The sequence below is a fragment of the Crocodylus siamensis genome, chromosome 1, assembly GCF_052110815.1.
Source record: "Crocodylus siamensis isolate JL-2025a chromosome 1, ASM5211081v1, whole genome shotgun sequence".
Lineage (NCBI taxonomy): Eukaryota > Metazoa > Chordata > Crocodylia > Crocodylidae > Crocodylus > Crocodylus siamensis.
The window spans coordinates 55526029-55539315 of NC_143395.1; the positions used below are offsets into that span (position 1 = coordinate 55526029).

At 40.7% G+C, this 13287-nt stretch overlaps 1 protein-coding gene across 3 annotated transcripts in view; it reads right to left on the bottom strand.

Annotated features, from left to right (window-relative positions):
* Positions 1 to 13287, bottom strand: part of LMBRD1 (LMBR1 domain containing 1) — a 211592-nt gene that overhangs the window by 182223 nt on the left and 16082 nt on the right. The gene's annotated exons all lie outside the window — the stretch shown is intronic.

Consider the following 13287-nt stretch of genomic DNA (forward strand, 5'->3'; position numbering starts at 1 on the left):
CATCCCTGCCCCCCCACCCCCACCACAAACTCTTCCAGCTTCCTATTCCCAACCCTTCTCCTCTTGCCTGCCTCCCATGGTTTGTTGGTTGTCTAGTGTCAGTGGAATAAAAGCCCACCAAGAATGACAATCCCTCACAATGACTAGAGGGAGGCTCCTAAATGCACAAGAGATTCCTTGGAACAGGATAACAGAAACAGAAGTGAAGATTAGAAGTTAATAACCAGTGTGCCCAGGCAAAACCCCAAGCAAGAAGCTACAGCCAGCATTCAGTGGCATTTTAGGAGTCACTGGATAATGCCACAAACTCCACTCAGATTCGGGATGTGAAAGATTAAACAACTAATTGTTTAACTTATAAAGTGCAGTGATAACAGGTGAGTTTATCATTTATTAGGGTTGTGTGAAGCTTTGGTAGCCAATTCAATTTGGAAGAGATTCCAATTCAAATCAGGAGACCAAGTAAAAGCTCCAAATCAATTTGGAAAAAGATTTGGAAGAATTCAGCTGATTTGGAGATTTAGCCATAGACTAAGCACATAGCTGACAGCTGCCTCCAGCCAGAAATTCTGCTGGGGTTGGGGGAGGGAGGGATCAGGGCTGGGACAAGCTGCACAGCTGGGTCAGGGGGGCACGTTACTCGAGGAGGGGGCCAGTGGGCTCAGGATGTGGGCACAGCAGCACTGGGAACAGGGGCTCGGCTCTGCCCTGCTGCTGCTTGCCCAGCCAAGGTAGGATGCAGGCATGGCTCACTCCAGACAGAAAGGGGCAAGTAGCAGCAGAACATAGCCCCTGCGCCCAGTGCTGCCGCGCCTGCCTCCCATACCAGCTGGCAAGCAGCAGCAGGGCAGAGCACCCACTCCCAGAGCAGATGCAGGTGCAGCAGCACTGGGAGCAAGGACTATGCCCTGCCGCCCCTCAAAGCAAGCCATGCCTGCATTTCCCCCCTCCCCTCGCATGCCGACTGAGCAAGTGGCAGCAGGGCATATTTTAACTGATATTTACATCCTTAACTCACATGCATATGGATAAGGGAAAGAAAGGCAGCTGTCCAGGCCCCCTGCAGCCAGCATCTTCTTGGTTTGGAGAATGGAGAATCTGGCTAAGATCAGCAGGCGATTAACCAAAAGGTTCTGCCTAGGATACTATACAGCTACAAGTGAGCTGCTCTGCTGAGGGAGGAACCAAAACCAGCCGCATAAGAAAAAAACCAAATTAATTAGATTAAAGTAAAAGGTTTTTCTACTGGTTATCTACTACAGACATCTCCAAAACAGGAACAGGGACACTCATTGCAAGGGACCAGAACCAGAAACGCAAAAAGGTCACTGTAACTAGGCCCCTGGGCCCACTGCACTTGCTGCAAGGTAAAGCCACTTATTCCCACCCTAAGATTATCTGACAGTCTGCTCTGTAAAGCTTCTGGGACTAACAGAAGCTGAGTCTTCTAGGAGATAGAGCCATTTGAAACAAAAAAGGGAAGACTACTGGTTGAACTGAATACAAGAGAGATACTGTGATATTACAGGAAGTTGGGGAAAAAAAAAATTAAGAAATAGAAGAGTAAAAATAACCAATTCAGACTTTAAGTTAAAAAGGGGTACACGGGGGGGCATTAAAGCTCAGTGCAAGTCCTTTTAGTCCAGTTGTATCACACGAAGATATAAAATGGAGAAGCTTGTTAACATTTCTGTCCTAGGTGTCCAGCTACTGTCAACAAAATAGATTACTGTAGTCTGTCAAACAGCAAGAGGAAGACTAGTCTGCATTAAAATTTGTTATTTCCCCCTCAACATTCTCCATCTCCAGAAGCAGCACGTAAAAATCAAAAACAAAAAAACTACATGGTGAAGACACGAGCAATAACTACCTTTACTTTCACTATTTCCACATGGTCCAATAATAAGTTGAATATTCTGTGTGCTTCTCAGTCAAAGACTCCTACTCCTGAGATATCATCAGGTGTTTATACTGGTATTAAGAGGGTTTTTTGGGATCAAGTATCTGACAACCAGAAAAAAAAAAATAATAATTTGACCACATGCTTGCTAAACATATTCATGCCAGCAATACAGCATTTCATATAGATGAAAAGCTGTATGCCCTGGATATAGTTTTTGAAACCATCCCAATTTACAAAGTTCCAAATAGGAAGCGGCTTGTGTAAAGTCTTCCAAATGCTGAATTGGAAGATGTGAAAAAACCGATGCTTATTAAACAGGCTCCACAAGCAAATCAACCTCATGGTAACACCCTCAAAAAAAATTTTTGGCTCATTCCGATGCACAGCTTAGCATCACTATACAGCATGATATTTATTTTTAAACTAGTTAATAATATCGATGAATTGGGTCTACAGGAGACCCAGCAAAGAGATACAAAGTCAAGTGATCACTCCTGCATGTAAGTGCTGCACACCTTGATCTACCTGGAACGGCTGTGGAAGCTCCATCCTTGAAAGTTTAAGAGCAGCATAGATGTATCTATCTTGGTTGGGACCATTTAGTAAGGGATGATCCTGCCTTGAACAAGGGCTGAACCAGATGACTTTGTGAGGTCCTATCCAGATCAATTTTCTTATTATCCTACATGTCCAAGGCAGTGACCTTTCTGATTAATTCAATTTAGCTTACAGCTTTATAGTAGATGCTGTAACTTTTAAAAGATATATATTTTTAAGCAAACAATTCTGACTTAAGTAAGAAATAATACAGCAAACAGAAACTCAATCAAATCAAAGCATGGACCGCAATCCCAAAAGCTGGAAAAAACCCAAAAGAACTTGGCTTTATCACAGTGAAAAAAAGGCTCATGTCCTCCCTACAGTCTAACTACTATGGCAGAAATAGTTTTAACACTTCCCAATACAGAAGCCAATTTGATATTCAGATGACATTAAAAGGAGATCTCAAAAGGTGATGCAAATAAAAGAGCTAAAGCAGATGAAGATAATACACAGTAAAATGCCTGAAGAATTGCAGAATTGCCTTTCTGCCTATTTACTGCAAGGCATTTAAATAGACTTTTAGCCTTTTGTAGGCATTTTATTTTTTATTTAAAACTCTCCCTCCACCATTTTTTTTCATTTTGTAACTCGTTAGAATAAAGAGCCAAGAAAAATACTTAATTCTTGAATAATGTTCACATTTATAGCATTGTTAGCCATTTTAAAACTATTATCAAACAGTAATAACATTCATTTTCTTCAAGTAACAGTTACTTTTTGGGTAAAAAAACATTAGCCATCAAACCTATTGAAGACTCTCTAACCTAATAGTAGTAAAATACTTAAATAATTTTTGACAATATATTTGACCAGTCAATTGACCAAGTAATTTTCTAACCACATACCCATGCCTAAAATGTAAGACTTGAGTTGCTTCCACAAGGTAAGCACCAAGAATTTACTCCTGGACCCTACTCTAGAGTTTTAATAAACCTTCCTTGACTGCTTACTACTTTAGATTGAATAGGTAACTGATCAAAAGGGAAAAAGAAAAGCTAGTTTTAAACATCCACCTTTTTAATGCACACAAATAGATATCAGAGCCTTAAACTATGTACAAGTCAGTAAAAGACAATTACAAAGTTATTGTGTCCATCTAACAAAGTAGTATTGATTCCTGACCATTCTCCACCAACAAAAGAAGTGTTCCAACTGACATTTTTCCCCTCAAACTCAAGACAGGTAAAGAACGAAAGAGCCAGTTACAAACACCAATCTTCAGCCAAAATCATCTCAGCCTCTTCTTTTCACAACTCAGACAGAACTGAGTAGCTTCCACCTATAGCACTTCCATAGCCAGGTAAGTCATTTTTTCCCTTTTTCTTTCATTTCCAAACTGTCACTCTGTTCAACTTCAACTGAAGGTGTCAAACCCCTCTGGTCCCCCAAGCCAGGTTAGTGGCAGGAAGCCAGTCCATAGGCTGGATCAGGCCCGTGGATCCTGTCACTCAGCACACCTGAGCCAGTGGCTGTTGCAGCCAGTGCACAACCCACACTGCAGAGAACCAGAAGCAGCCACCAGGGATACAAAAACACAGTGCAGGCCAGCTAGAGCACCGGTGCACTGCAAGCAGTGTCCACCCTCCCCTGAGACCCACAAGTGACTACACTGGCAGTTCTGGGACTGCACCACACTGTCTGCTCCTGCCAATCCAGAGCCCACATTGCATACCCCACCTGCAAGCATAGCACAGGTCCTGGACTGGCTGAAGCAGGCACAGCATTCACTGCACATCCCAGAGCTGGTGCCAGGGTGGGGGAAGGGAAAGGTTCAGTCAGGCTGGGATGGCCACTGTGTGTACCATGGCTTCTGCTTTGGACAAGCTATGCCACACATGGCACCTGTTCTAGCCACTCTGGGATTCATACAGTGCAGGTCCCAAACCAGCCAGAGTAGGCACTACATCAGCTATGTTGTGGGAGGGCAGAGGGGGGGCCCCCCCATGAACATAATCCAGGCCTCAGACTGGTCACACGCACTACAGATGTGCAACATGTCCCATGCTGCTGTAATCAGACCCAGGGGCAGTACTGGGGACATACAGCAGGGCTCCACAAGCTGTACACCCGACCTCCCCAACTTAAACTATTTTAGAATGTACAGACAAGTAATTTGAGGCTCAGTGACCATTCTATAGCATCTGAATGGAGACGGCCAAGTGCATGAGTTTTTATTTCAAACACTTGATAAACCTGAAACCAGCACAGCCTATGCAGTAAATGGAAAATTAATGCCACCTAGGATAACATTTTCTAGCACAGAGTTGTGTTTCAAAATGGATCTTTGAATATATGCTCTTTTGAAAAATTTTACCCAAATCAATTTTGCTGTATCAATATATACTTCCACTGTATGCTTTATACTGGGCAGACTCCACTGCTAAATGTGTACAGGACAGCTGATAAAAGGCACCCAGTTGGCTCATATTAACATATTGCTGGCAAAATTTGCAGGGGAACAAAGAGGTTGAGAGCTAGCTCTCAAATGCTTCATGGCATTTATTTAGTGTATTCTACACAAGTTGGGCCTTAATTGTAAAATGTATCTATTAACTTATTAGATGGCAGTTTCGGTGCTAGCCAAAACTAGTTTAACATTTACCAAACATTTGGTTGCTGCAATCTTTCCAGGTCAAGTTTTATTCAAGATTTCTGTTTTTTTAACCCACATAGCTTCCTTTTTGAAGTTGGATTTATACACCAAAAACATTTCTGGGAAAGCCAACCATGTTGTGGATCACAACGTCAAGGCTACACATGCACAATCCCCCCCATACTGTGCATGTGCCAACTGCACGTTACCTAGACTTTGCTATGTAGCCCGAGTGCCGTGGTACCCTGCAATACGAACAGATCATTTGAAAAGTGCCACAAAGGATGAGATTAGCACAGACTCAAGCTTGTCCTTGCCTGGCTGATCCTCTGCCTCCACTGCCTTCCCGAAACATCAGGTAACAATTACTATAAAACATACAAGTTAGTTTTGGGTACCACTCAATTCAAACATTATGAAGCAGTTTCTCCAATCTAGTGACTGTTGTTGAGAGCCACCACCTTAAATAGATACAAGTCTCATTCCTTCAGTGATGTGTTTAATTTAAGAGTGATGAAAGCTTCTTGCTTACAGAAGCTAACCTGCATGCAAAATTTATCATAATGGTGTCCAAATAGGATGAGGATGGGAATATTTGCGAACCCCTACAATCTGGTAGGTAACTCAAACGATACAGACAGAGCCTGCAGAACATGTGTATGCAAGCAGGGTTTGGTGAAGTCTACCAATGAAAATGAATAATTCTTGTTCTGGATGGAGGAGTGGGGAGAGAGAAGATCAATTTAGAGTCAATTTAATAGTCTACTATGAAAGCTCAAGACAAAATGTCTGTCACAGTCCTATGGTCAGTGCCCTTAATAAAATTGGGGAATAAGGAAGTAGTAAACATGGTATTAGGGTACTGATAGCTGTAAAATTTTCATCTAGATTTTTCTTCAGATTCCATTAAAAAGTAGTCTTAAACATCAATATCTTAAACAACACAGCATGATGGCAGTGTCTTAGTTACAATATGGACTGCCCATGAATACGAAGATGAAAAGCAGGGACAAAACATACACAAATAGTGAGAAGGAAAAAAGAGTAGCCAGCCTTAATGCAATGTTTAAAAAAAAAGCCAAAAATAACTTTTCTTCTCATGGAGTTGCCTTAGCACAAATAACAAAATCAGGCAGGCAGAAGTATACTGAAATTGTAAGAACATTACAGGGCATTAAGAGAAGACTAGGCTATCAGAAAAAGTGAACCAGATCGATATAGATTCATAGATTGTAAGGGGCTGGAAGGAACCTCACAAGATCATCAGTGCCAGCTCCCCTGCACTATGTAGGAAAGATAACTAGGGTAAAGTGACCCCAGCACAGTGACTGTCTAGTCTCCTCTTCAAGACTTCCAGGGTAGGTGATTGCACAGTTTGGGCACCCCGACTGAAGAAGTTTTTCCCCAGCGTTAAGCCTGAAACAGTCTTCCAGGACTGGAGTTTGTGGCCATTACTCCTGTTTTTCCACAAGGTTGCCCTGGTGAACAGTTGTTCACTGCATCCTTCATGTAGCAGTAAGCTGCTACCAAGCCCCCTATCGGCCTTTTTTTTTTTTAGGCTGAAGATATGACTTGCCTTGCAAGTCTCTGATCAAATGGGTGGCTCTTCTGTGGACTCTCTCAAGCTTTTCCACATCCTGGATGTAGAAAACTATGGAAAAATATGGAGAACTAGAGTAACAAATGGAATAAAGAGCAGAAAAAGTGCATTTTTAGTACTTATTCATGATCTATCCGTTTCCAACCAATGATCTCCAAAGTTTAAGGACCTGGGTGTATCAGTTGATTGTGGAATGACTGAACTGACCATGTACTCAAACCACAAAAAGGCAATTGCAATTCTATGACGTAGTAAACAAGCTATTCCCAGTGAAATTAAGCATTAAATGTCATCATGCAAGGCAAGGCACTGGGAAGACCTCATATAAAAAAAAAAGTTACAAATCGTACATAAGCAGCAATAATCACAATTCAGGAAAGTTGAACTCAAGCTGTATTTAGGGCGTTACTAGAATGAATAGGCAAAAAAAAAAACCCCCCCACACACACCCCAACAACAAAAAAACCCCCAAAGTTTTACAAAAAGGTTTGAAGAGCTAAGCTCAGTGTTTAACCCCCCAACCCCCCCATTCTCTTTCAGGGTTTGCAAAGCACAGACATGATTTATCATACAGCTCTTATCTCCACCAACACCAAGTCCATCATATCCCCCGTCTGAAAACACCACTTTTTATTAAACTTATTCAATAGAACTGGAAATTTAGGAAAACCTCTTTTGCAGGATCACCAGCCCAAACTACATCAGGGTTGACTAATTTTCCCAAGAGGTTAGACAATGGATTTGTATAGGATGATCTGGATAAAGATGATCCTGCCTGAGGTATGGGGTTGGACTAGTTAACCTATGGAGGAGGTCCCTTCCAGCACTACTTCTCTACAATTCTATGAGCTTATCCAAATTAGTTCAGCAGTACTTAGAAAGTACCAGTTGCACAAGATTTAGAACCCCAAAATATTTGGGAATAAATACCACCATTATGCACCTGGCTAGCCATTAAAAAAAACCGGGGCTCTGAATACTTCCTATGTTGTTCCATACATCTCCTTTCCTCTCCGCCTAACCTTTTCATGCCAACATCATTTGTTAACCCTAATTCTTTATACCTACATTATAAGGCAGCAAGAGAAAAAAAAGAACAAAGTAGCAAAAAGGCCTTAGCAACCCCCCAATGGATTACTAAGCCTTAAATAGTTTAAGGGTGGGTTTACAGGCTAAAAACAAAAATTACAGCAAACTTTGCAGACACTTCTGGCTGTTCCAATACAAAAAACTGCCATACCACAATTATACCGCCACCCCCCTATGACTGGCCTTTGGATGTAGCACATCAGTTTATAGCAGGAAGCTATGCATAAATTTAGAGACAGAATGGAGTGGACTTTGTGACCTCAGAGCAGGGATGGGCAAAATGCAGCCTGGGGGCTGGATGCAACCCGCCAGGCCATTCTATCTGGCTCACAGGGCCCCTAAATATTTATTCCCTAAATTTTGTATCTGCCTTGGGCTGCCTGTCATGAGGTTGGCTTGCCAAAACTCAGTAAGTGGCCCTCTGCCCAAAATAACTGCCCACCCCTGCCCCAGAGGAACCTTCCAGTTATTATTGTGTATTCTTCATATTAAGACAGTGTGCAAAGTTTTAAGTGCAATACTGCAAAAGCAATACTTAAAAACTCATGCTTAAATCTCTACCACCATCTGGAGGTTACACAGTGCTACAACATTAAGATCTACATACTAAAATGAAGATAATCAGCTTTACATCTTACAGCAGCATGAGACTAACCATAATTATGGCCACTTTCAGTGGTGTCAAATCTCTCTCAAGTTACCTTCCTCTTTCATATTTGTTCTCAGCTAAGAATGTAGTAGTTTGAGATGTTTTAATATTCTAGATGGTTTAAACTGCTAAAACAGATTATGTAGCACACACTCAAAAAAAAAAAAGCCACTGGAAAATAAATTACTACTTTATTTTAAATCAACTGGCTGCTTTAGCATGTGTTGCACAGCCCAAGAACTCGATTTGGTAGGGGGACAGGGGGAAGAGCACACTAACTATCTTTTTCAAAATCATAAACCTTATTCACACTAAAAACAGGTTTTTTAAATATACAGCAGCTGCCAGGTTAGATAAAAGTTCATTTATTTTTCTCGTTCAAGCATCTGATAATCTGCATCTAATTTGTGCATGCATCATTTCCGCATTTAACAATTCAAAATGTATTTCTAGAAAATTTATTTATTTTGGTGAGACTCCCTAGAAATGCAGGAGTACTAAAGGATCTGAGGTTATAAACCAATTCAAAAGTTTTATTTCAGAAGTGCCTTTTACATAGGAACTAAAAGCAGATTAGTTATTTACACAATCTTTCACCTAGACTCTCCCTGTCCATGGATCACCAAAAAAAAGTTAAGTGTCGTTTTAAAATAGCAAAAGGGAAGGAAAGGAGCAGTTCCATCTACTGAGTCCTAATGCCTTCTTTGTTCTGACCAAGCATTAAGCAAAAAAAAAAAGTTCTGTTGCCCAGGAAGGACTAATTTTCTCCAAGCCAGTTTAGCATACATAGTTAAAGTAGTTATTTCTATGACTATCAACTTTTTTCTTTTCTTCAGAAGTAGATATAAATAGAAGCCCAGAAAATGCATTTTATAAAAATGCAAGGAGAGCTCTTTTCCTCAATCAGAACTGAAGTTTTCTAAAGCACATTTTAAGTCTTAACATTAGACTGAAAAAGCCTCCTTCCTTGTTTATCTTCTAAAAAACTAAATCTAAAAAACCTGTAAGCAATGCAGATGGCCTTTAAAAAAAAGGCATCGAGGCCACTGGCCCTGACTGAAGTACCTTACCCAGAAGGTTTATATTACAGTGAGAAAGCTACAGCTCTTTAAACCCAGTCTTCAAAAGTAAAATAGATAAGCATAATGAAAAAAGTATAAATCCCCAGAGAAAAACAACATTTTAACATGAAATTTAAACCCACATTATATCCCTCTTATTCATGAAATTAACCTGCACACATCTTCCCAAAGAGCAGTACCACCACCACCAGAATTTGGTTCCAGTAATGTCAAGTAGTCATTTCAAAGCAGACTCAAATCTCTGGAAAAAAAACTAGAAAACTCATCTGTCTTTGAGTGCATCCAAATGTCACTTGTAGGAATTATTTTCCTTCCTCTATTGGACTTCATGAAGATTAAAAGACAAGCCTTGATTTAAAAAAATTACAAGTAATTTTGTTACTTAACCTATACTGTCAAATCAGAAACATAATTATTTGTAGTAGGCCCAATCAAGAGTAGTACAAAGAAATGTTTCTTTGACCCCTGACAGACTAATTCCAGCAGGCAACAAGTAATATTGCTCAATGGAAACTTGATTCACATTCACAGGACAAGCTATCCAAGAGGTGCAAAAGAGGGCTTGATGCACTTGCCAGCAAGATGGGCTAGAGAGCTGCTCACAGGGGCTGTCATTCCCTCCTACCTCCCTCCAACTGTGCTACACCTCCCAAACATGTGCAAAAAAAGGAGGGGGATGGAAAAAATAGGGAAATGAGACATTCTCCAAGGACACTTTGATCTCCTGCTACATATGTGCTTTTCCTATCCCCTCCACCCCCTTTCCTATACGTGCAAGTAAAGCACATCCTGTTGTTTGTGAGAGCCATGAGTGATAACACTCAAGAGATGCTACATGGATACTTAGAAGATCAGTCTTGAAAGCTAGTTAGGCTAATACGAAGTTGGGCAGCAAAATCCCAACGTCTGCTGTTGAGGCACCCCGTAGCAATAGACTTAAATCAGAGTCACCTTCCAGCAAGGAGGTGTGGAAGGAAAAATAAATAAATAAAATAATCAATCCACCCTGGGATATTTAAAGCCCTGTTCAAACTAATAACCCACTATTCAAAATAAAAAACAACAAAATAAAATAAGATAGATAGATAGATACATACAAACAAGCTGCCAAAGTACTTTACATTTCAACATCCCCATTTTTGCAGTTCATCATCAGGCAAATACACTGTCGGAACCTGATGCATGTTGCAATGTATTGCTCTACTAACAATTAAAGTGCAAGTAAAGTCTGCTAGGGGAGGTTTTGGGGTTCGTATGGTTTTGGGTTTTTTTTGAGGAAAAGCAATGGTCTTTATTGCTTTTTCATGAGGTAAAATAATGACTGACCCAGAGAAATAAGACGACTCACACTATTAGCAGCCTGCCTGTGGGTTAGACACAGGGGATACAGCTACCAAGAAGCTGCTGCTGAACAAGGCTATTTCAGAAGACCCAGCCCCTGGGACCTCACATGTCAAGGAGACTCCCTGATCCCAAGAACACCTGTGCAACAGGATGCCAGAACACTGTGTGCAAATGAGTGCCTGAACACCTGGGGTCAAGGAATAGCTCTTGACCCCCAGGTTTCTTGCTCCACGATGTCCAGAAGCTGTGTCCAGCCCAGCTGCACATGCCACTTCTAGTGCATCTGGCATACAGTGGGATCCCAGAATCAGGGATTATCATCTCAATCCCAGTGTCCCTGTGTATAGTATTTGTATATCTTCTGCCTGTGCAGCCAAGCTGCACGTTCAGTTTTTAAAAGTTCCCAGCAGGCTAGGACCCCTAGGATCAATGAGAGTTCAACAGTTTGTAGGTGTCATGCAGGAAGAGTCGACCAACTCCCCCTAATCCAGCACTTGCTAATCCAAACCCTGGGTTCCTTACTGATCATGTCACAATTAGAAGTTGAAGTTGATCCCCAGTCCTATGAACTGTACCTCCTGCCATGTCAAGCGTGGCAGAAGGCACTGTTGTTGGGAACACAGACTAGATCTGTATTATGCCATTAAGTGAGCATTTGCCAGGCCCCTTAAATTTTGTTATTTAAACTATACTGTCAAATCAGTATAGTTGACTGTAAAACAGACAGGGATAACAAGAAATTGACATTATAAAAGGGGTGCATTTAAACAATGCTTTAGAGTAACCCTATTCTAAAAAAGGTAAAATAGCCATGTATGTTACAACCCAGTACACAAAACACTCATTAGTACAATTTTTTTTTTTTGCATGTGACATGCATCTTTTTGGAGAACATTATGTAAAAGGAAAGACTTTTCCAGAGTCATAGCCAAGAGTGCCAACTGAATGCAGTAGTTCACTCATCCTGAGCAAGCTCAAAGGCTGCTAGACACAAGCTAATGTTAACCCTTTCATAGCCACTGTCAACTGACAGCAGTTTTCTAGCTGCTCAGGCAAAAGCTGCCAGTTTAGCAAGAACTGTAGGAGTTTAAACTGGACTCCACCCCTGCGACTTAGTGGCCCCCCAAGAAGAGTAGCAGCTATCTGGACAGCCATTACAGTACAGTACCTCCATGCTTTTATTTCAATGAAGGAAAACAGGGAAGCTGGTTAAGACAAGCATCCCAATTTTAAAAAGTTAGTCAAGCAACTGACTAAGGAACTAAAAGGCTCAGTGTTGAAGTGCTAATCCCATTTGACAGAAGTACCCTTTTCTGTATTTGTTTCAGTTTTATTCAGCAATTTCAGTAAAAATGACAAGTTCAAACACCAAATGGAAGTTGACAAAGCAGCAAGGGGAAGAAGAGAAGCATTTTTTCTCTTCCATTCCATCAGTGAGAAAAAGAGATCTAGGATCCTGCAGCACAGTGAACAGAAATCTTCCATTCAGCTCACTCCGTAGGCATTTCCTATATGTAATAAGTGTTAGTTTTAAAGCCAGGGATGTTAAAGCAGGCATCTAGTACACCTAAGAGATATTTTTAGTAAATAAAAAGATACTGAATGCATTGCCAAGCAAAACATGGATGGAAAAAAAGTCATAAGCAAGAAACTACTTAGTAACTGAAGGAAGTCTTCAGCATTTTGTAAAACAAAGGTGAAAATAGGTCTCATTGCATCAACCTCATACTTAAAAGTGTAAGTTTACAGTAAATTGCTTACCAGGAATATCAACTTTGATATAAAGGGTTGCGAATAAAAATTGTTTAGGGCCAGGCACTTTACCCCTAAACAAAAAAAAAAATCAGTTCTAGTATACATATCTACAATGATACTACAGCCCCAAATACAACAGTCTCTTAAAAGCAGATGGTCTTGTATGCTATGTGCATGGCAGTATCAGATCACTTGCCGAGTAAGAAACAGGTGTAAAGTTTCACATTGCTGGAAATGCTGACACACTGCATGCTAACTGTAAGAAAAATATTATGTATGTCCCTGGCAAATGTTAATCTAAAATGGCTGATGATATTGGAGGAATTTTACCCAAGATTAAAAAAGAAATTCAAGTGTACTACCTACTATGCTATATCTGGGAGATGGAACATCCTATTTTGGGGAGTTGGGATAAAATTCTTGTTCCCAATGCCAGGCTGCACAGTCTAGCTTCAAGTGTCCTAGATAAGGCTGCATTTTCAAACTAAAGCATGATACAAACCACATAAATGTGGAACACTTATGGATGGTTTGCCACTATATGAATGACATAGGAAATTGGTTGAATGTGTGCCACATTACAGTTTATGACTTGATTAATGCCCTAACCACATGATAAAAGGTAGTCTGCCAGGAACCAGAGCAGGCCAAAATTTTCTTTAAGCAAGC